Genomic DNA, 25,912 nt, shown 5'->3' with positions numbered 1-25,912 from the left:
CATGTCCCCCCTGCACATCATATCTGCTCATATACTGGTGTATCTCCTGTTTCAACTGCATATGAACGATTTTCTAGACATGGAGACGTATTAATACGATGGAAAAACAATTAAGTTAACAAGAGACCTGAAAAGATTCCATGATCTGATATTGATCATAAACTAAACTGAAGTAGAATTGATTATTTTCCAATAGTGAATTGAACCTTAAGTGTTGAATGTGGCAAACTGAAGGAAAGCAGTTGATTTAAGACTTAATCAAGAACTTAAGAAACATAATTAAACATGAATTTGCAGCAAAAATAGAGATAGAAGACAACAAACATTGATTACGAAGTTTGTTCCTAATGGACTACGTCTCTGGGTCTGCTTTCAAGATGGGCATCCGCTTTATTAGGATTGATCAAAAGAGGTATTTTACACAGAAAAAACACCAGACTGAATGTACACGTAGGCACTTATGGTCTCTTTCAACAGAAAGTTGTTTCTCCTAGCATTCCAACGTCTGTCTTAGTTCCCAATTCCGCCTTTGGACGACCAAGATACACTGAAAACAAGAACTGCCTCTCTGGCTTAGCATCTTCATACAAGTCTCAAAATCACTCTAATTCCCTTCTCCATGATCAAAAGGATGAATATATAAGTTCTTAAGGTTCATTCGAGGCCCTGATGGCTAAATATGGCATGTATGGGTTGCATTGAATGTTGAGGGTTACAGTCTTGTCACTTTGTGACACTTAAGGACCTAGTCACATGGTGGTTGGATTAAAATAGCACAAACTGCAACCAAAAGCCCAAAACAGACTTTGGATATGCATTAGCACAGAATAGCCTAAACTGTTAGCATGTGACTGTTGCAGTCTAACCGCAGGCTGCCACCCAAGCGGCTTATCCCCGGCCGTTTCGGTCTGCGGGCGGTGATTGTGCATGTGACAACGCACACTTCCGACGGTTGCGGCTCCATCTGGCGGCTTACCCTTGGTGGATCCAACGCGGTTAAAAACCCATTCACATGCTGACAGACCTCCGACAACTTCCGCGCGGTTAGTTCCGTTTCTAAGGTTACTGCCATCTCGGCGTTCACATGCCACTTCGACACAGTTCCGTTGCGGTTAGCACCCGTGGTTAGGGACTATGTAAATATTTGTTTGCATTTGTTTTTATAACATGATCTGAAAGTGGGTTTGTAATAGGTTTTGTACCATATGTTTATTACATAGTGTTTGCATTAGAGCTAGGTCTTAGGATTATGACCTTAGATTTATTTCTAGGTTTAGGTTTAGGAACTTAACCTTAAACTTAGGTTATTTACACCTTAATTACATCACCATAGTAAAACCATTACAATCACTTTGTCACAATGACATTCCATCATGAAAACTTTAACCAACACTAGACACTGAAGGACACTGGTGAAGCTGGCGAAGCTAAAGATGACCTGAACTCTCTGGATACACTAGACTGACAAGATCCTCCTGGATCATCGCATGAGAAATGTTTGCCCGAGTACACAGTTATTTTCCAATGTTTTCATCGAAATAAACATTCTTGCATCATGCATATAGGATGTCGAATATAATTTATACAACTAGACCAATGAACATATAAGAATCTGGTAGCTTATCTGTAGGAGTACAAGACGAAAGACATAATTGTTGCAAAGCATTGTAGTTGTCTACCCACGCATCAAATTTGTCGAGAAGGCCAAAAATTGTGGAAATCCATTCTTTTTTCTTTTTAAATTTGAGTGTAGGAGTGCTTGAATCCTGTTTCTAATGGTGGATATAGATTCAACACCATTAAAAACTCTTGGGCACACAATAAAACTTATTTTCTAGTAATCTAGATTTCCAAATATTTCTGCTAGATTTTATCAAAATAGTGCCAAAATTTCCATTTTTTCTAGGAAAATTTGAAGCCTCATTAAACTACGCGATAAATTATTCTTCTGGAAAAAGTGTTGTAGTAAATTACCCAACTATTTAAAAATATTTTTGACCTTTCCAAAGTTCAGTAAGTTTTTGGTAGTGTCCATGTTGTTGAAGATCCGTGGAATCCATGGGAATGTAGCCCTGCCTCGAATTTCATGTTTCTCAAACTTGAAGGCATATGTAAATTATGTAATTGATATGTGACTACCATATGAAATCATTAAATTAGATTCATAAAATTTTACGAAATTTGAACGGGGAAAAGTAATAGATAGGCTCCAATAGTTGGGTTAATATCTCAATTACGAGGATTTGTGAAATAATTTTTCAAATATTTTACAGTGATTTCCCCACTTCTGCCAGAAGCTTCATTGGATTATACCAATCTATTTTCATGCATATATTCTAGAAAAACTACTTGTTGGAATCATTTTGAACATTTAGAAAACAACTTTGGCACGAACAATAAGATATTTTGCCATTCTTTCATAGAACAATTGAAGACATGTCTCTAAAAGGAGGATCCTTGATCCATGTCCCTTTTATGTACAATTTATTATGTTGAAAATATCAAGTTATTATTAGTGTTTGCATTTTTTTGAAAAAACATATAAATTTTCTTTTTAAAAGGAATAACAAAATTCTTGAATTTTTCTTCTAAGAAGACTGTGATTTGAATTTTCTTTATCGAATTAAAAAAAATGCATTGATATTACAAAATTGAAGAAGACATACCAAATATTTTGAAGCAAGCTCCACATAGGATATCAAACAGAGTGACTAGTTCGAAATAGAGAAGTCATCATTCCAAATAGGCATCCGTATTGTGCATGGAGAACTGTAGAGAGACAAAATCCCTAAATCTCCAAACACTAATAAAAAGAATCTATGCTCTGTAGGCTATCAAGATCTTGAGACGGTTCCTGCCAACTACCTTCACTTGTGACAATTGAACGACTTAACATCCTTCAATCATCTAACATATAATCCAAAGCCAGAGGTGTAGAGTGATGATAGGTGAGCAACAGGGAAGTTCTTCTCGAAGGGAACACCTTACGGTGTAATTAAAAAATTCATAAGAAATAATTAAACTAGCAATTGCACCACGTGTTGTAATGGGAACGCCGTAAGGCAAGAGCGTAGGAAAGAGTACCATAGAAGATGGAAGTCAAAATTGTTATGCAATTATATTTATTTAACAACATTTCTATGGGAAAAACTGTGAAATTTAAACTTTGAAGAATATGGTTATATCATGGATTATAATTGCAAGATGGGTGCATTACTAATATTACCATATGTAAAATTAATAGAGTATTTTATTGAATGTTTCGTCATTTCAATATACATGATTTATTTTAAATTTGAATGGATAATCTCAATATATATTTTGTGGCAAGTTTTAATTATTGAATAATGAAATCGCTATTCAAATGGTTTCCAAGTTAGCTAACAAGAATTCCTCTTCCACATTTTGCTTTCTTTCTGCTAACAATTGGAAGACATAAATATCTAAAAGCATATGAGAAGTTTCTTCATTGGACATGACGAATCCTACCCATTCTAAGAACAATAATCAACAATAATACACAAGTGGCCAACTTGTACTTCCTGTTAGGCTTAAAGAATCTTCATCTTAATCTTTTATTGGCAACAACTGTGGAAATTCCATCTTCAACTTGGTGGCATCCAGTTCATTATTAGTTTTCATGCTTAACTTATTAGGTGTGTTACCTTCCCCTAGCATCCCCCTTGGTATGCTAGTACATTAGTAATTTATGTATACATATTTTTTAATTAATCGCAAAAATGAGATACAAACTTTATCTAATCGCCCTACTTAACTTGCATTCTATTTCGGAATATAGTAGTCTTTAAGTGCAACTTTTTGGAAGGTTTTCCAATTTATTTCCTGATTTAATTTGTCTAAAATTCGACAAGGATTCATTGAAATCACAAGTTTGACAAATTAACTCTTCATAATCAAAGTTCCCCAGGGTTTTTGAGGGTGTTTAATCCATATATGCAGTCAAAAACTAGTTTAAACAACATAAATCAAGATTTAGCCTCAATTTTTTCCCCATATTCTATCTAGAAATCTGCCATAAAACTCCAAAAAATGGCACTTGATAACTAATCCTTTTGGAATATTCAATTTAACACTTCTTTTCTTCTTTTTAATCCTTGTTAAAATCAATTACAACTTACAAAGAACAAGTCTTGGATGTTGATTGTTACTCCTCACACCCAGTAATGGAATGCATCACAATTAAATTAAGGTTGAATTGACATTCTTCCTAGAATCTACAATGAGTTAAGTTCAGCAGTTCAAAAAAAGTACGACCATCACAATCAAATTTCATGTATTTCCATGATTACTTAATCTATCATTTAGGCAGTTCTCTTTTATAACCGAGAGCCACAACAACACTTGTCTCACGCTTGGATGATTCCCTAGATTTGGTTTTGTAAACATCAACGCCATATTCAATAACCTAACTACCATCTTCTCCTCTTCTTCTGTTTGTAATAGAGCAGAATGAACTACGGTAACTAAGCTCCCATCATTGCAACTATTTTCTATCCATTCTTGCAAACTAGCTACTCTCATTTCATCATAACCGGATCCTTAGGAGTAATGATACAGGTGGGTCTTCTCCTTATCAACAACTCCATGAGGATTATGCCGAAGCTGAAGACATGTTGCGGGAGTCACCTTCGCCATATATACAAACTCTGTAAATAATTGCACAACACGTTGTAAATAATTAATTAAATGTGATGATATTGTAATAAGGAAGAGAAAAGGATGGGAGGAAAAGAACCCGAAAGTTGATTGGCATGGATGATGAGCATTTGTAATCTAGACAAAAACCTAAGGATTTCGGGAATGGGTCCTGAGAGATGATTGCTGTAGAGTGCGAGAAGCGTAAGATTAGAGAAGTGACCTGGAGTGCCTGGAATTTCTCTTGTCAGTCTGTTAATGGATAGGGACAAATTTTCTAAGGATGGAAGGGATCCAAGCCCAGGTGGTATGCTTCCAGTCAGCGGGTTGTTTGAGAGTTCCATTCTAACCAAAAATTTGCATCGAGAAAGACTATGTGGAATACTTCCAGATAATAGTTTTTATGGAGTGACAACACTTGTAGCTAAAAACGCACATACTACAGGGTTAGGAGGCACCCTAGTTCGGTAGGTATGGAGCCTTCGAGGAGATTATTAGAGATATCTAATACTTCTTAGTTACTTACTGCACTTACCAAATGAAGGAGGTATGTTTCCCATGATATAATTATCATTAGCAACAAAATTGTTCAATTTAATCAGGATTCTTCCCGTAAGAACATTGAATGCATTTGCAGATGCTCTCCATGGAAAAATTTAGGGGCTAATCTTTGCAGGTGGGCTAATTTTCCATGTTTTTTCCAAAAAAAGATTGTCAATTTCTATTTTTTATAAAAATGATTCACTCAAATTTTACAATATAAAATTATTTTACCCTAAAAATCGCCAACATTATATAGAGTATATATAAAATCATTATAAATTTAAATAATTTTATAAATACATCAATAATTTTTTTATAGTTTGTATTTTAGGGACTAGTGAGATTCGTCAATGTTTTTAAACTTCAAGATAATTTTCCAACCTTAACATTTTCCTTGATGCTCTTAGGAAGGATTCCCACAAATAAATTGGTAGTGATGTCCAGAATCTCGAGATGAGGGAGCGCACCCAAGCTGCCAGGAATGATACCCGTCAAAGAATTATGGAATAGCTCCAGAATTTTAAGTTGAGAGCATAAGGCCAATCATGAAGGTATAGGTCCTTTGAATAATTTAGAACTTAGGTCTATTGAAGACAAATGGGATAGATTTCCTAAGAACGGAGAAATAACGCCTTGGATTTCTTGTCCTAGTAAGCTTTTCGAGACAATGTTTTTGAGAGAATCACATGCAACACCAGACCAGTTACAGTGTTGATGTTCAACATAATTTAAATTGTCATTGTCGTAGTCGGTTAAAACATTAAAGGGATCTCTGGCGATTGATTTCTTGAATGCCATCAGAGCTTCAACATTAGTAGAGTGACTTCTTTCTGTAACCATAACAATATTATGGATTGGAAAGTTGGGCATAATAACAATGAGCATGCAAACATTAAAACAAAGCCGTAAATGAGAGAATCAAACCGTAAATTATAAGTAAAACATTAATTATATTTTTGCCATTGTGTATTTCTAATTGAATTGAATTGTGGATCATGAAAAAAATTACCAGTTTAATGGTGACTTCCTCGTTTGTTTGGTCATTGGTGCCTGTAATTCACCCCAAAAATCAATTAGAGAAATATTCTCCCAAGACGTGAGCATCTTCTTGCTCATATGGATTTCAAGAGGGAGATAATTAATAGTTCACTATTATTAACTATTAACCTGAAATTATTATTAACTATTAATCTGACGGTTGACTATTGTTGAATCGTCTAACATTAAATCTGAAGGTGCAGATTGGTGTAAGGTGGAACCTAGGGGAGTTTTTCTCAAAGGGAATGCCTTATGGTGCAGTTATAAATTTATGCCAAATAATAATAAAATTATTATTATTGATAAAAAGAATGAATATGCAAGTTAAACATATATACAATTTACAAAAACATGTAAAATATTCTGAAGCATGGAGATTCATCCCCACTTTATGGTGGGGATTCTTATGGGGATTCTTATTTTGTAAATAATCTTTGTTACAATACCATGGTTTATTAATACCACATGCTTAAAAAACCATAACTCATTTCATACGACACTTGTACATATGATATGTTTTTAATTAATGAGTTTAATTAAAATGACAAAAAATGAATAACTACTTTGGAAATAAATCTAAGCCTTTGATTTGTGTATACTACTAAGAATATTCTAGATATTCTACAATATTCTACGGAGATTAAATCTCTACTATGAACCTAATAATTATTGATAATTATATTAAATTTTTGGGACCCTTATTCCAAAATAGACATGTCTATCAACATAACTATTAAATACTCATTCATTCATATTGTAATAATTTCATAACTTTATTGTTACCCAATCACATTAATTTCGCACTACTATTATACCAGCCTAGATCCATCTTAAATATGGATCTACCAAGCCCCAAGAGGGATCAATTTCAGAGTTAAGATAGATCTAAGCTGGTACCCTTGCATTCCATAATGGATTTCCTCAAGCCTTTTTTTTTTTAAATTAACAAAAATTTCATTAGATTTTCAAAAAAATACATAGAGTACATGCATGGGTAAACATGACCAGACTGTGTCTGAGATGAGAATGTTCATAGTGCCAAAACCATTCTAACTTGGAGCATGCTTGGGAGAGACCATCCGCCCATAAGAGGGAAACCAGATGGTCTTCCTGAGAAGCTTGGTAACAATTTTTTACTTCATCATGATTTGAAAAAAACATGCATAACCGAGCCTTGGTAAACAAAGACATCAAAAGACCACAAGAAGAACACTAAATGAACAGAAACTGAGAGATCCTTTCTTGGAGTTGACTAGTCGGTTTGGTCATGCTGAGAGAAGTACTAGAAAGGGATGTTGTAGCCTTCTGGTAGACAAGGAGGTTGTTTCCACTCGACGAACGTTCCATATCGGTTGGTTTTAGCCTTATGTTGCGAAGTTTCTCCTTTCAGATTCTATAGAGTGATGGTTTTGTTGGCTGAAGTTTGCGCTTTCTATGTAGGGCCGAAAGTGCCAGGGTTACCTAGTTGATTTTCCTTCATTTTCGAAGGCCCTGGGATCTCAGGGCTGGGAGGTATGGACTAAAAGAGCGAGCCTGAGTTGTCCAAGTACTCGGGAAAATTGGATGAAGTTGGAGGAGCTGGGAGACTCGGAAGGAATTGAATTCCCAGAGCTCTTGAAAGGACCCTTAGGGTCGAACGAGATTAGACTTGATGGAAGTAGATGTCCATAATTATGCCTTCCAAAACATGCATGATTTCTTCCTAATCCTTTGGATGATGACTTAAAAAGTTCCTGAGAGCCTAGTGACTATTTCCAAAATTTCTTAGCTCCTGAGCTTCCATAGTGGTGACCAGAAATTTGATGTGTTGAGGCATGTCTTTGTCAAATTGCTCAACCCCTTGACCATTCGAAGGTGGGAGAGGTTATATGCCTCGCCCTCACCCTCCTCTCCTGGCACAACCTATTTCTCAAACCATGGTTTTTAGTTAAGAAGATTTTCTGCCCACAAGTCCAATCTCCTTGACCTTCGCTTCCCAATAGGTGTGGCAGAGGCTAGAAAAAATGATAAACAAGCATAATAGAGACCAACAAAGACTAGCTAATGAAATAAGGCTGGCAATAGAAGCCAACAAATGTAATTGAGGTGATCCACCTGCAAAGCACGACAAGTGCGAGAATGAATGTTCCTCTACAATTTAACTACAAATTCCATATCCCATGTGCGGTGTAAATGCCCAAGCTTTGTCTTTCTGCCACACTTCGTTTCACATTGAATATATTATGCATGAGATACAAAGTGAGATCGCCACCTAACTCTAGCAATTATTATTCTACGATGTGTTGGCATGAGTGACATTGATGTTTGCATTAGACAAAGAGGCACCTCGATTCAATGGAATTTCCTCAAGCCTTTAAATAGGCTTCATCGTAACAAATACCATGGGATATGCAATACCATGTGCTTTTATTTTTTAATAGTTTAATTTTAATGTTGATGGAGTCAACATAACATTACATTACATAACACCATACATAATGTTTTACAACATCGCTACCATGTTGGATTGTAGAGTGCATCTCGATGCAATTATCTAATCTACATACATATCACCACTATTATGTTTTATTACTATTCTATTAACATATATTTCTAATCATACATTAATTATTATTATAACTCTATATTGCCAATGGCTCAGGTTGGAGGTACTATTTAATTAATTAGGCAAATAGGGGTGTCTATTTTATAATAGAGCTTCCAAAATTTATATTTAATTATCTATAATTATTAAGTGGATTGTAGGGATTTAACCTCCGCGAAATATTTGAAAATACTCTTAATAATATTCACAAATTAAGGTTGAGATTTGTTTCAAAAGTAGTTATATCCTTTCTACCCTTTTAATTTAATTAGTTAATTAAAAAAATATCATATGAACATGAATTGTGGTTTTTTGGGCATCTGGTATTAGTAAGCCATGCTATTGGCCCATGGTATTGTAACAAAGTCTATTTACAAGTTAAAGATCTCCAAAATAAAGTAGGGATGAATCTCCATGATTAAGAATCTTGTTACATGGTTGTTTAAATGTATATATGTTTAAATCATATATTAATTTATTTTATGATACATAATAATAACAATAATATAGGCTCTAATGCCTCCTTCTTTCTCCTATTGTGTCATCTTTGTACATCCTTCAATCCTATCCCAAGTTATTTTTAAGAGGGGATGTTAGGATATTCCAACACATAGGAAATAGTTGGGTATAACATGGTTTAGTGTATAGTTAGGTAACATGTGTTTCTTTAGTATGTATTTTTTTGTAACTTACAATCCGACGGTCACGATATGTTCTAGACATAAAGTGATCCGAAGGTTCGTTCTCTCCTCGGTATTACCGACACTTGATTCGTGGATTAACACCTGATTGGTCCATGATCTCTATTACAAGATCATGGAGGGTCATTTGTAAGGTGACCGTTCATGAGAGAAACTTATGTAAATTTTCTTTCTTTTATATTAATAAATTGCCTGAAGTGGCTGCATTGGCTCAGGTCGTGGACTATTTCCCTCTTTGAGGGTTTTAACCACGTCAAGAATACTAGTGTACTAATCTGTGATCTGTTTGTGAGTGGTGTCCTTTGGTGTTCTACCTAAGGAACTTACCTTGTAAATTCCTACATGGTATTAAAGCTATTTGAGGGCCGCATCCGTTAGTGATCCAAATCCGAAGCCGGTACAACTACATCCAACTGTTTTTTCCTAGATCTATTATTTCTTACCGCTTTCGGACCGAGAAGACTACTCTATTGTGTTAGGAGCATTTTTTCCAATGAGGTATCCCTTTCGTTTCACGCGAAAAGGTTTCTTGTAGCCCTAGCTACGTCATTTTTAAGACCTTGAGGTATACAATGTTTATTTGCAGTTTTAGTTATTTATCTCTCTATTTATTTTGGTTTATTTATCTCTCTGTTTTTTATTACCATATCTATACCTTTCATTTCTGCGTATTTTTTTTGCCCCGCGACTGTGCGATCTGGGCAAATTAGAATCAGAAAGGAAAGATTTTTCTCATGCGTATGCTCTTTTCCGTTGCGCCTTAGTGTGTTCTCGGAAAATCAGAAACATCGAGGAAAATATTTAGTTTCCGGTGGAAGCTAACTTCAAGCCATAAGGCTTGAAAAAAAAACAACAACCTTCCTATTTTTCAAAAAATACTAACCATTTAAACTAGCTCACCTGGTCCAAAGTAACTTTATGATAATAGAGGTCTTGCGTTCAAGTCTTTATTTTTGTTGAGTTACTTTCTCAAAAAACACATGTAACCTATGTTTTAAAGTTACTTTATGTAAATTGTTTTCACCCATTATAAAAAGTGAGTCACTTATAAGTCACTTTATCTTTTATTTAAGTTACAATTTAAGGGGTAGCTCATAAAGTACCATTGTAAAAGTGACTTTTACTTATTTATAAAAGTGTATCACATAAAATCTTCTTCTTTTTTTTAAGTGAGATAATTAGATTAAGTTTGGAAAGGGGGGGATTTTTTTTTAAATATAACATTATCATTCACTTCCAAACATTCACGTATTTCATCGACATCTTCCACAACTTTTCTTCAAAAAGACATAACTTCTTCATCCAAAAGCCATTTTTTTTAATCCGCCTAATTTTTCAAGATCTTTCCATTGGAACACTTAGCTTTAGCATCTACAACTTCAGTTTCTATTAAAATGGAAAGTCCATGCCAAGTTACTCTTGATAACACCAACTACTTCCAATGGTTGTCCTACATTGTGGATTTACTTAGAAGTAAAGGTCTTTATAGAATAGCCTTAGGCCAAGAGTCTACAACAAAAGATGAAGATAAGAAAACTAAATTGGAAAATAGGCAAGATCAAGCACGTGGGTTGATAGGGATGTCTATTTCTCCAGACCTTAGATTCCATATCGCAGAACTTGATACCCCTGATGAAGTAATGAAACAACTATATAAAGTTTTTGGAATTAAAAATGAAATTAGATCCCATCAACTTGAAAATGAGTTGCTTATGTTGGACCCCAATAATTTTTCTTCTATTGAAATTTTTTTGTCCAAGTTCAAGACCCTTCGACTTCTCTTGGAAGGTGTTAAGGTTAAAAAAGAAGATGGTAGCCTTATCTATTCCATTCTTACTAAGTTGGGACCAACCTACTCCGTGTTTGTTTCCACCTTCCATTCTACTAGAGAAGCATTTATTTCTCAAGGACAAGGCTAGAAGTCCTCCTCTTTTGATGGCTTTTGTGATTCTTTAATAAGAGAACAAGAAAAAAACTTACATCTTGGTCTTCTTAATCTTGGAAACTCTTCTAAGAAAGCCTTAGCCGCCCAACAACAACCAAGTTCAAAGAATCCTAAGAAGCAAAATCCTAAAAAGAATCGTCCTAAACCAACCAAGGGTCCTAAGCACTTTCAGTCTCAAAATGAAAAATCAATTCAATAAAATGATAAGGAAAATAAAAACAAAGGGAAGAAGATTAATAGACATTGCAACTTTTGTAATCTTGATAGCCACTTAGAATCCAAATGCTTTAAAAAGATGGAAGCCTTGGAAGCAAAAATGAAGAAGCATAAAATCCATTTCAGACACTCTTCAAATTCAACTTCATCTTCAGGGATAACACTTTTTGCATGTGGTTGTCAAGCATCCGAGTCTGGTTATGCACTAAATGTATCTTCTTCTTCTCATTCTCATGACTGGCTCATTGATTCTAGAGCTTCTTATCACATGGCCAAAAATAAAGCCATGTTTTATTCTTTAAATGATTGTAACGCCAAAAATATATATGTTGGAGATGATAGATCTCTTAGTGTTGTAGGGACTGGAACTATTCATCTAGACGATGGTCAATTTAATGATGTATTATGTGTTCCAACCTTATCCTGCAACCTTCTATCTATATATCAGATAACTCATTCAGGTGAAGGTAAAATCGTTGAATTTTCTCCTCATGATGTTGTAATTAAGGACCTAAGAGATCCTATATTTTAACTACTAGAATTGTTGATGATTATACTAGGTTGTATAAGTTTAACAACTTTGGGTCATCAATTCTTCCCTCGGTATTTGTTGCTCATAATGATGAAGTGAACAAACTTTGGCATGAACGATTTGGTCACTTAAACTATCGCTCCCTTCAAAATCTATGTAAAGAAAATATGGTGATAGGTCTTCCTATGGTATTTTGTGGAGATGGTGTTTGTTCTGGATGTGTACTCAGAAAACATCATCGGGATAGTGTTGAAAAACGTGCCTCTTGGCACCCCTCAGCCCCTTTACAACTTGTGCATAGTGGTTTATGTGGTCCACTTCCAGTTGTTTCATTCTCTGGCTACAAGTATTTCTTAACTTTCATTGATGACTTTTCCAGACGCACTTGGGTATAGTTCTTAAAACTCAAGAGTGAAGTCTTTAACATGTTCATGGCCTTTAAGGCCTTTGTTGAGAAACAATATGGACATCAAATTCTTAAGCTAACATCTGATAATGGCATATAATATGTTAACAACAAATTCATCAACTTTTGCACTAAACATGGAATTCAATTGCAACATACTTTTCCATATACTCCACAGTAAAATGGTGTAGCTGAAAGGAAGAATCGCACCTTAAAGGAAATAGCTAATTGTATGGTTCAATCTAAAGGACTTAGTCCTAATTTTTGGGCAGAAGCAATTAACTGTGCAAATTACATAGTAAATCACACTCCTACTAAGGTTTTAAAGAATATCACTCGAGAAGAAGCAAGGAGCTCAATTAAACCAGATGTAAGTCACTTTTTTGTTTTTGGAAGTGAATCATGGACCCATATTCTAGATGAGAAACATAAAGACTTAGATCCTAAGAGTGAAAAATGTATTTTTGTTGGATATTCTGAAGATGTCAAAGGATATAGACTTCTTCCACCTAAATCCAAAAATTTTATCATTAGAAGAGATCTAAAGTTTGCTGAAAATATATCGGCCTGCGAGCCTAGTTCGGCAGATGTACCACCTCTCTTTATCCCTTCGACTTCTGCAAACATTTATTCTTCAGATGATGACAGCGAGGATGACAATCCTCCCCCACCTTGTGAGGATACTCCTTCATCTTCTCAGCTTCCAAAATGGGTTTGTGCTACTCGGTATGCAACAGGTGTTCTTGTAGGTGATCCTATAGATCAATGATGTACACGTTCTCAGTTTGATAGATCCTCTTCTTTACTGGCTCAAGCTTCAACGAATTATGATCCTGACACCTTTGTAGAAGCTTCAAGCCATCCAGATTGGGATGCATCTATGAATGAAGAATATCATTCATTATTGGCAAATGATACATGGTATCTTGTTCCTCTTGCAAAGGGACAAAAACTTGCTAGATGTAAATGGGTTTACAGAACCAAGCTTGGACCAGATGGAAAAGCTGATAAACATAAAGCTCGTCTTGTTGCTAAGGATTTTTCACAAGTTGAAGGCATTAACTATACTGAAAACTTCTCCCCTATTGCCAAAATGAACTCTATCCGACTTGTTCTTTCCCTTGCTGCCTCTTTCAAATGGGAAGTCCATCAGATGGATGTTAAATCTGCCTTCTTGCATGGAGAAATCTTTTTTGAACAACCTCTTGGATTTATACAAACAGACTCCAGCCTTGTATGTCGGCTTAAGAAATCCCTTTATGGCCTCAAGCAAGCCCCTTGGGCTTGGTATGCCAAAATGGATAGCTTTCTTTTAGATACTGGATTTTCTAGGGGTCATTCTGACAATACTGTCTACACCAAGAAAGTGGGTAAGTCTCTTATCATTCTTGTCTTTGTGTTGATGATCTTATCCTTATTGGTAGTGATCCAAAACTAATAAACCATGTGAAGTCCAGCCTTAAAAAGCAGTTTGAAATGACAGACTTAGGACACTTGCATTATTTTCTTAGTCTTCAAGTCTTGCAATCCAAAGAAGGTATTTCCCTTTCCCAGTCCAAGTATGCATGTGATCTTCTACGCCATTTTCACATGGAAGACCGTAAGCCAACCCGTTCTCCCTTTCAGTTTGGAGCCAAAATTTCAATCACTTGTACTTCCCCTAAAGTTGATGCTACCTTATACCATCATCTTCTAGGAAAAATTTTGTATCTGACCCATACCCGTCCTGACCTTTCCTTTGTTGTTGGCCTGATTGCTTGGTTTATGCAAAACCCACATGAAAGTCATTGGAAATCAGCTAAAAGAATACTTCATTATGTTCGAGGTACATTTCAATTTCAGATTCATTACAATGCAGAAGCATCTCCTCTATTGGTTGGTTTCATTGATTCTGATTGGGCTAGTGACCCCGATGATCAGAAGTCTACTGCAGGTTATGTCTTCATTCTTGGCTCTAGACCCATTACATGGGCTTGCAAGAAACAAAGTGCCATTTCTCTTTCTTCAGCAGAAGCAGAGTATCATGGTGCTGTAGAAGCTAGTATGGAAGTGTTGTGGCTTCGTCAAATCCTGTCAGAGTTTGGCTTCCAGTAGCATCATCCGACTACACTTTTGTGTGATAATCCAAGTGCCATTCAACTATGCAAAGATCCAGTCCAACATCAGCGCAACAAACACATTGAACTACACATGCACTTCATCAGAAAGCTCATTCATGACCATGTCCTTGAAGTGCAATATTATTCAACTGATGATAAAGTTGGAAACATCTTTACAAAGGCTCTCACATAGGCAAAGTTTACTAAACTTCGATTTATGGCTGGAGTTCAGGAAGTTGTCACTAAGGGGGGATAGGCCCTAATGCTTCCTTCCTTCTCTTATTGTGTCATATTTGTACATCCTTCAATCCTATCCCAAGTTGTTCTTAAGGGGGGATGTTAGGATATTCCGACACATAGGAAATAGTTAAGTATAACTTGGTATAGTGTATAGTTAGGTAAAGTGTGGTTCTTTAGTATGTACTTTTTGTAACTTGCAATCCAACAATCACGATATGTTCTAGACATGAAGTGATCTAATGGTTCATTCTCTCCTCGGTATTGCCGACACTTGATCCATGGCTTAACACCCGATTGGTCCACGATCTCTATTTATAGAGCGAAGGGTCATTTGTAAGGTGATTGTTCATGAGATAAGCTTATGTAAATTTTCTTTATTTTACATTAATAAATTTCCCGAAGTGGTCGCGTTGGCTCAGGCCGTGGACTGTTTCCCTCTTTGAGGGTTTTAACCACATCAAGAATACTGGTGTACTGATCTGTGATCTGTTTGTGGGCGGTGTCCTTTGGTGTTCTATCTAAGGAACTTACCCTGTAAATTCCTACAAATAATAATTTAAAATAAAATTATAATTTAATTATTTTGTTATGATTTTTTGTAATTTTTGCAATGTGAGATGTATGAGTTAAGTGTTTTGATTCTTATGACAGTTTACCATCAATTTAATTTATATGGGTGCACTAGTTATAGTATTTAAAGTAGTAGTCTTACATTTTCTTTTCTTTTTTTAAATGAAGACCACTCATTAGGACTTCAATAAGTAATGGCATAACAAATACTAATGTTGAATGAAGTGTTATATCATAGCTACCAAGACATTTATGGTTTAAGAAAACATCAAAGAATTATTTCAGTAGCATTTCTAAAATTTACTTATAATTTGCAAATTGCATATATATATTAATTTTTTAATGTTTTTTTAATAATATATTTAAAAAAGAATTCTCAAAATTAGTTAGAATGGCAAATTTGGATCGTGAAATATGCATCTTGTGAATGTTTTAGGATTTTTCACAGCACTGAATCCATTTATACATTCAAAAATATACTTTAAATTATAAAAAACTACAACATTGTAAAAAATTGTACCATCAAATTTTGATAAAAAAAAATAAATCAAAACATAAAAAATGTAGTCTATATTTTTATATATGTGTGTTTTTTTAATAAAATTCTATGTAGTATTGCGAATAATCATTTTTTTCCCAAGTTTGATGTATATTACAATTGGAACAAAGGCCAACCTCTATGAGAAGCCAACAATTTTGAGAAAACTATAAAAAAAGTATAAGAATGTAAGCAAATTTTCAATCTTGTGTATCTTAGAGAGTAAAGATATTATCGAAGGTTCGAAAACAAGAGAAATCCTGCATTGGCTTTTAATAAATGGGGTCTGTTTAGCCTTTGGGGTAGAGGCATAGACGTGGTTTTACCATTAACAATAGAGATGTTTTCGGGAGGATTATAGAAGCCTACAATGTTTTTTTTGTAAACTTGGTGGTGACTTTCCATTAATTTTCGTAAATAAAGCAGGTTACATCCATATGTCTGAGAGTTAGGTGGCCTCAATCTTCCCAGAGGGAAACTAGATATGTTAGCCACCTAACTGCAAAATATTCCATCCATAAACAAAAAATGATAAGTCTAACTAGGCACGCTATGTAAACCTGAGAGTCTTTGTACTTCCTATTTTCTAAATAACTATAAACATTATTGCTAAGAATCCTAAAACTTTGGGACTGGATCGTTCAAAATGAAAAAACAAGGATGCAGTGTCGCTACCCATCATCAGTTGAATCCATAAAAGCAAGATCCTTCACAGTGGAACCCGACAACTCCGTGTGGGGTATGCAAGGGATATGCTGCTCAATTCGGCTCAGTCGACCACTCTGCTGCTGTAATAAATTTTTGAAAGTCTTTAGTGTAATTCGAATGACCCTGGGGGGCTACATGCATATAAGGAGGAAACTTCTCTAGAGCTTTCGCCAGAATGCTCTTCGTCATCCAGAACAGGGGGACTGTCTAGTTGTATTGAGATGATTTTCCACGAGCGTGGCATGCGTCCAGTATCATTGCTTGCCACTCATCCATCTCTAATTCAAAATCCTCCTCAATCTATCAGATCTCAGCCTCCCACTCTGCAATCAATTGCTTGATCGGGTTGGAGTTTCTAGCAAGGTATGCTTGAGCTGCTTCCTGAATTATATACGAGACCGGCTTGCGCCCATGACTTGCCCCAGCCGCCCCACCAGAAGATTTGGGTTGGATTTTTGGTGACGATGCGACCTTCCTTCATTTTCCTTGTCCTTGGCCCCCACGACCATTCTTTCTTGTACCAGTTGTATGGGCCATGCGTTTTCTGCTGCTTGACAAAGACTTTTCTTTTCCCAACTCTAGGAATCGATCGGAAAAAAGTCGTATCTTGGGTGCTCAACACTACCAAGGGTCGTGCCAACACTATAGACCTGTTAAATCAAATTCAAATGAAACCAACCAAGTAAGGAACCCACTCCACATTTTTCTACCAACACAAGATAAGGGTGCCATTGTTTTTATTCATCTTCCTTTGCCCATTGCAGAGCCTGAATGGACGGGCCATGCAATCATGTTCAGGACCTCAGAATTATACCGACACATCCCACAACTTATCAACTTCACCAGTCGTACCAGGAATTAAAAGGAAAGTTGAGCCAACAACTACACTGATCCCACAACCCATCAAATCCCTTCTGACAAGACTCCATACAGAGAACGCGGGTCACATAAATCAAACCCCCATGCTCAAAAATTGGCTTATGGTGACATACATCAAGCCATAACCAACTCTGAAACCAGAATTGACCTCTAGCTAAATAGAAATTCCCAACCCGATACACTCTATTCCATAGGACCAGACTAACCCGGAAACATACCACCAAGGTTCTTCTACCTTCACCCCTCTTCCACCAGAGGACATAGCTAGAGTTTCATGAACCCACGGCTCGACTTCGAGCTCACCCCCAAAGCCTAAATACCCTAGAACCAAACAAAATTATTCACAAACCTAAACCCCATCCAACTCTTTCTTACTCGAGTATGGGGAACCTCCACATCCAAAACCCTTTACCACCCAGACCATGTAAGAACCCCTGCGAGACAACCAAATTCCATACTTGACAGACACTGAGACGAACAAAACAATGGACTAAATCCCAACCAGAAACCCAACGAGGCCATGCCTCTTGCACTCCTAATTCCCACCCCCCCTAATCACAGACCCATACATTTCATCGGTCAAAGGTGGAATAGACTGCTCCATAAAAACAAAAGGTGCTAAGTTAAGACCAGAAACATACCGATGAACGATGTGAGAACCTGAAGACGATGACGACCACCAGCTGCCCAGAATCACCCTTGCAAACCAGATCCACAGGAGCATGAGTTCACATACTACCTTACTCAACAAGTCGGATAGAGTTCTCACGGATGCAAATGTCCTTATACCTCTGTTGCCTTCGATATGGGGCATTAAATGTCGCATGCTCATCGCCACCTCACCAAGTGTTGCATGCATGCAGAGGGTGGCCAGAACGATCTGTTGGATTCACATTAATTGTTGGGTCGGGACAAGCCTAATAGGACCGGCTTGCACCTCGATCGCGGAATACAAGCCTACAATGTTATAAGAATTTGTGTAGTTTACTAAATATTGCTTCAACACTGTATATAACTCCACATAGATATATATATATATATATATATATATATATATATATATATATATATAACAAAAACGGTTGAATTTTATTTGTAATAAGAGGTTGGGCATTTCAAACAACCTCGATTACAGCCAATTAAGAGAATTCGGGTTCTATAGAGTCCTCATATTCTCGCTTTTGTATCAGAGAATAGTTGCTTCTTTTACGCATTTGGTATGGCTGAGAGATCCTTGCTATTCTTTTGGCGTCTTTGAGTCTTGTCTTACATTTCTGCTTTTTTTTATGCTTTGGTACTTTCTTGGGTTAAGCTAATTCCCGAAAAAACTTTAATCCACAGTCCAAATTAAACAAAACCCGCATATATTTATATAACCTGTCCCCACCTCCAATATACCAAGGCTCTCATCCGTACCCAACCCCACTTCAAGGTTAAAACCCAGCCATGTTCAGCTCGTGACTACCATCAGAATCCTCCGTCCAGATCCAACGCTTATTGTGTCCCTCTCTGTCCGGCCCTTAACACCTCAGGAGCGCGCGATATGGACGGTTTTGTCCTGCCACGTGTTAGCCACTAAGTGGCATCACGTCCGTTTCATAGAAAACTGCCCAGCATCCAAGAGCGGTCTAATGAAAACCGCTTACCACTCCCAATGAAGTTAACACCTCTCATTTTGAAATGCACAATGACTGTTAGATTAACCCCGCCTAGATCCGACGTCCTTCACGACCCATGCTCTTCGAACTTTGACCAGAACCCACCTCCGAACCCGACCCCACAACAAGGATAATACCCTGCCATGTACAACGTGCGATAATCGTCAAATCTTCCCCCACCTAGATTTGACGCTTATCACATCCCTCACTGTCCTAACCTTAACACCACAGAAGCACGTGATTTGGGCAGCTTTGACCAGCCATGCATCGAGCCCAAAGGTACATTGCGTCCAAATTATGAAATACTGCCCAACAGCCGGAAGCGGTGTGATGTAAACCGCTTACTGCTCCTCGCGACTTTAACACCCCACCTTTTCCAGCACGCGATGACCGTTGAGTCATCCCCCCCCCAGATCCTACGCATCGCTTCCTTCAAAACTGTCCTCTAATTGAATACAATTCTGCTCCCTGTTAAGACACCCAAAAACTGTTGGCCCATGTGAAAACCTATAGCCTGTCGACGAGTGTCCCACTCTTTCTCGACAGTGAAAGTCTGTCTGTGCCAACCTTTGTTATGTGAAATTTTGTCCTTGATCAGCTCTCCTTGTCTGTTAAGGAATTGGGTGCCTTTTAGGTTCTTCATCATTCTTTACCAGCATACCTTGAGCTAGCAGACATCCTTTGTTAGCGATTATATCTGATTCCTTGTTCAGAGCTCACGGGACATGGTAGAATAAGCAGGATGTGAAGTTTTGATCCATATTTCTTATTCTTTCAAGGTTATTGTTTAGAGTAGGTCTATTAAGTTGGTCGCTCGTGTTAAGGATTTTAATCAGGATTTTAGAATCCCCGAAGATTTGAAGTTTTCCCCCTCTGTTCCTCTGAGCCAGCTGACACGCTTTGAGCAGTCCGAGGATCTCGTCCTAGTTGTTGGTGCTCTAACCTAGGCCCCAACTGAAGCTATATTGTTTTTGTCCATCTATGGAGTAAATTGTTCCTCCCGCCCCTGATATCCCCAGGTTTCCTTTGGAGGCTCCGTTGAAGAAAACCGTGACTGCCCTGATTTTTCCACCATTTTTTAAGTTTCGCCTCAGGGATCCAGAGATGCCACTCTGGGTTATGTATAGACAAGGAGGTATTCTTCTTGATGCTGGCCTATATTAGGGATTCACCTAGCTAGTTGAGCTCTTCAGGGAGAAGGGAGTTGTCTAGCTTATGAGGTATATTTTCAAAAGTTTCCAGCACCAGAGCTTTGGCCTTGGCAGCCACTGCGTTGGTGGATTGAAGTCTATTGTTGAATATGGCTTCATTCCTAGCCAACCAGATTCCCCAACAGATATATTTTGGTATTGCATTCTAGATTTTAGTCCATGTTGAGTTTCTATTCAAAGAGTGAGGATATCGTTCTTTCCAAGTTGCGAAAAGACTAACAACTTAAGACTGCTGAGGGATTTGAGCATTGAGTCCCATAATTGCTTACAAGCAGATCTCTTGCAAAAAGGGGCAGTCTATGAACATGTGATCGATAGTTTCCTGATCCTTGCAGCAAAGAGGGAATCTGTGTGGAGCCATGATTCCTCTTTTCTCTAAGTTGTCCCCGTGAGGGTCCTTCTATGCATGAGAATCCAACAGAAGAAGTTGATTTTTGGGAGACCGAATGGGTCCCAGACATGCTACCAAAGCTTTGTAGTATGGATCTGATGTTGTTATTCTTGAAGGGTTTCAAAACCCAGCTGAGCTAAGTAAGCTCCAAACTTCCCCCAGGTCCACTTGTCCCTCGAATGGAGATACATAGGAGCCAGACCAGTGAGTTTAGCTAATAATTGGAGTTGAGGGAGCATCCAATCAGGGGGGCGATGGATGGCCCAGTTACTCTAGTTCCCTGCTGAATCCCATGTGCATATGTCAACAAGTTTGTGGATACCTTTTTGGATGAGCCAGTTACGCAAATCTGCTATTTCCGGAGCAAGATTTATGGATGGAGTCCCATGATCTTATCATCCCATAGTCTAATTCTTTTCCTATTTCCTGGAATTCTGTAGAGCTGTTCTTTGAAGAATTTCTAGCCCTGGCTGCACAACTTCCACAGCGTGGTTCCTTTGTGGGAAGCTCCTTCTTCCATATTCTTTATTGAGAGTATATGCAGATATTTTTTTATTAGAACTTGAATTACAGGGTTTCTTTGGTTTGAGAAGAGTTTCCAGAGGATCTTCCCTCCCATCGCCAGATTGGACAACAAAGGATCTCTTACCTAAAGTCCACCTTCATATGTTGGCCTTTTCACTATGTCCCAGCTTACTATATGGAATTTTTTTTGGTTCCCCTTTCCTCCTTGCCATAGAAAATTTCAAATCAACTTTGCTAACTGTTCGGTGATCATTTTTGGTTCCAAAAGGAAAGAAGCCTAGTAGATAGGAAGGGATGAGAGAATTGACTTGACCAGAGTGAGCTTCCTGGCTGAGGTAAGCCACTGTCCGCCCTAAGCAGTGATTTTAGCCCTAATTTTGCTGATAATTTCCATCAAATGAGGGGCCTTAGTGGAACCCAAGGTTAAAGGCAGGCCAAGATACTTGAATTTTTCCCAAGAGGCATATCCAGTGAAGCCTAGGGCTTGGGAAATCCTGAGTATAGATTGTTGGTCTACCGCCCAACCGTACACTGCACTTTTTCTCTTGTTGACCATAGCTCCAGAGACTCTGCAGAAGCTTTGGATTACTCCACTGAATGCTCTTGCAATTTTAATGGAGGCTCCTCCCATAAGGAGAGAGTCATCGGCGAACAAGGCATGATTAATTGGGTTTGTTCCGGGTATCACTCTAATGCCAGGAAGAGTCCCGTTGAGCTTCTCATCTGTGAGCTTTCGGCTTAGAGAGTCTTCCATTAGAATATACAGGAAGGGGGGCAGAGGGCAGCCTTGCCTGATTCCCCTTGAAGCTTTGAAGTAGTTTGTCGGCCTACCATTTACTAGAGGGGCTATTCAAGGTTCTCCAATGCATGCTTTAATCATTTTTATAAATTCAGAGCTAAAACCAAATGCAGAAAGAACTTGGAGGAGGAATGAGTGTCTTACTCTATTGAAGGTGTTCTCCATGTTGAATTTGATGAGCATACCTTGCTCTTTGCATTGATGGCTGGAACAGATGATTTCCTGCACTAGTATCACATTATCTAGGATATGCCTGCCTTTGACAAACCCTCCTTGATTGGGAGAGATGAGTTTGTCTAGCAGAGGATTTATTCTATTAGCAAGCAACTTGGAGAGTATTTTGTAGGATGCATTACAAAGCGAGAATGTTCTGAATTTGTCAAATGTCTCAGGGTTGGCTTCTTTGGGAATTAGGGCTAGGAAGGTGGAGTTTGTGCTTCCTCCCACTTTGGATTTTCGTAGGAATCCTTTGATCATTCGGTACAAATCAGTCTTGATGATGTCCCAACAGAGTCTATAGAAGTGTATTGAGAATCCATCAGGTCCTGGGGCTTTGTCTAGTTCCATCTTCCATATGACATTGCTAATTTCTTCTTCAGTGAATGGCTTCAGGAGAGTTGCATTGTCCTCCTCATTAACCATCCTTGGAATGTGCTTGAGGAAGTCGTGAGCTTCCTCATCATCCTCCACGCCTTCTTCTTTGAACAATTGCTTAAAATGAGAGGTTGTCGCCTCTTTTATCAGAGTTGTGCCTTTAAGAACAGTCCCTTTTGGCGAGGTGATCTCAGCAATGTGGTTTTTGGAGAGGCGGGTTCGAATTTTCTTGTGGAAGAAGGCTGTATTTTTGTCTCCAGACGCAAGCCAAAGATTGCGTGACTTGAGCCTCAAATATTCTTCCTCTTCTCTAAATATTCGGAGGGTTCTGATTTGGTGTTCTTGCTCTCTTAGAATTTCTGCTCTGTTTATGTCTTGAGTCTCCAGGCCCAATTGGAGATCCAGCAGCTGCTTTCTACTCTGTTTTCATTGGGTAGTGGGAGAGACTGTGGGCTTTTTTATCCATTGCTCCAGGGCTATTTTGGTGGCTTTTATCTTTTGCTCCCAAACATAGCTGGGTGATCCAAGAACATGGATGGACCATGCCTTATTCACTGTATCCAAAAACCCTTCCCTGTTTGCCCATAGAGGGCAGAACCGAAAGGGGATTGGTCCCGGGTTTTCTTCTTCTTCTAGCAGAAGGAGGATGGGTTTATGATCTGAGTTCCACTTTGGCATAATTTTTGTGGAGATGATCATCTTCTCAGAGAGGAAGGAGCTCTGAAGAAGGAATCTATCCAGCATAGCTGAGATATGCTCCTCCCCTATTATGTTATTAGTCCATGTGTATAGTCCTTTTTTTGGCTTGAAATCCATTAAATCCCATTGTTGAATCAGGTTTTCCATTAAGGGAAGGAAGCGATCCCTGCTGCTGGTTCCTCCTCTTTCTTCCTTTGGGTCTAGGATTATATTGAAGTCTCCAACAATGATTATTTTATTGAGGGAGTATGCTTCCAAAAAATCAGTTAGAGTTTGCCAACATTGTTCCTTTTCTGCATAGAGGATAGGTACATAGAGATTAAAGAGTGCAAGTTTATCTTACTTGATAGGTGTCGGAGTTCGGTGTAAATCCAGTGCTACATTTGAAAGGAGCTCTCAAGCAGTAATTTGTGAGACTCCCAGAGGGTGGCTAACCTGCCGCATGTACCTCTAGCACTTACCGCTTTTCCAGCTTTTGTTTTCCATTTTGCTTTGCTGAGTTCCAGAAGGGCTTCGCCTTCTATTTTAGTCTCTTGGAGCATGAGGATCTCGGGAAGTTCTGATTTTAATAGGCTCTTGACTGCTTCAGCTTTTAATGGGTTCCCTAGTCCTCTGTAATTCCAAGAGACTAATCGCATTATTTACTGGTAGGGGTTGGGGCAGCACCTCCCTTGGGAGGCCTGGTTCTATTATTTCTGCCGATAGACATCTCTATAGTGACCTGGCTGCCTTGCATTTTTTGTCTCTCTACTTTTTCTTCTCTATCCTCTCTGTGAGATTTCCTCCCCACTCTTTTCAAGGGAATCTCAGATGTTTCGTCTTTCGAGGACCCGATATCTCCAAGGTCTTCTTTCTTGTCATATCTACATAGGTTGGGGAGGTAGAGGCACCTTTTGGGGATGTGATTTGGACTGATTCCTCTTGCCTTTTGTTTTCTTCCATGTTATTTGCCTGTTATTTATCCTCTTTATTTGCTGGGTCTTGGAGTTTTTCTGGTGTGATGAGTATATCAAAGGGGTTTGTTGATATGTCTGCTATTGGAGGGACTGAGCTTCCTTCTGCTTGGGTTTCGGGAGGGGAACCCTCCCAGTGGATATGAATTTCCCTTTATTCCTGTTGTTCTGCTTAGTTGGCCCTGATTTCTGAACCTGTGTCTATTGATCTCCTTTCTCCTTCTCAGCTCCATCCTCTGATTTCTTTTTTCAATGCTTGGAAAAATGCCCATGGTCATGGCAGTGCCGACATTCAAATGGGAGTTGCTCGTAGTCCAGGACTTGTATGTGTGTCCAGTCAGCCACCATGAGTTTAATGGCTTCAGGGAGACCTTCCTCCAGGTCTACTTCTACACATATTCTCGCACAGGAGTACTAGTCTCTTCTTTCTGCTCGGTCGATGTATTTGCCTAGCTTGTTGCCTATGGTTTCTAAGGATTTAGGGTTCCAGCAGTGCAGAGGCAGGTGGGGAAATCGTACCCAGACCAGAATGGCCAAGGGCACATCTTGAGTCAAGTCGAAGTCTGGAGTCCATTGATTCAGATAGAGACCCTGAGGCCCCATGAAATATGGGTCAATATGAGGTTATTGTCTTCTTCTGCTTCAAATATGAATACAAAGAATCCTTTGCTGACAAAATGGTTTTTTATTCCTTCTTTGACCAGTGAACGCTAGTTCCTTTGCACCCAGGCTTCTACCGCTTTAGGTGAGGGCCATAAGCCTGTGAACTGGCCAATAAGACCTCATTCTGCTAGGTTTAATGCTGCTTTGCAGGGTTCTTCAGTCAACAGAGCAACTGTGGGGATGGATTCCATTTTTTTTACAAAATTCTGTTGGTTTTCAATTGAAGGCCTTTTATTGCATGTTGCAACCATATTCTATAATGCAACTAGCTCAGGTGGCAAGGGAGTTTCATTTTCGCGACCCCCTCCTAGGGCCATGACTCTGAAGCTTCGCGCAGACTCGTGGATGGTTGTGTCTCTTTACACACTCCCCGGGATTCCTCCTACCGGCCTTGGGGGTTGCACCAGGCTCCTGCTATCTAGTTCCTCTCACACAAGCTGCTCCAGGCTCCCGCTCGCTCCCTCCCTACTTAGGTTTTCAATTTCATCAAAAGGTGAGCAGGCTTGGCCCAGGAAACGAGTAACACCCGTTACTAGTCAACGCCCTCGCTCAGGTTTGAGCACAAGACCTGATCGTCTTTACGAATCCGACTTTACCAACCAGCCGCCTCTGCTGACCTTCTCTGCATCTTTTAATCACCAAAGAAAAATTTGAATTTTGAATGAAATCTCAATATATGCAACAAGGTTATACAAGATGTTGCACAAATGAATTTGAAACGCATATAAAGGAGTGCTTAAGTAAAAATATCCCTTCAATGCCCT

The sequence above is a fragment of the Pinus tabuliformis genome, chromosome 9, assembly GCF_031772625.1.
Source record: "Pinus tabuliformis cultivar Carrire ecotype Pingquan chromosome 9, CPIR1, whole genome shotgun sequence".
NCBI classification, from domain to species: Eukaryota; Viridiplantae; Streptophyta; class Pinopsida; order Pinales; family Pinaceae; genus Pinus; species Pinus tabuliformis.
The sequence above is the reverse complement of the archived record's forward strand: the minus strand, read 5'-3'. Positions refer to the sequence as shown.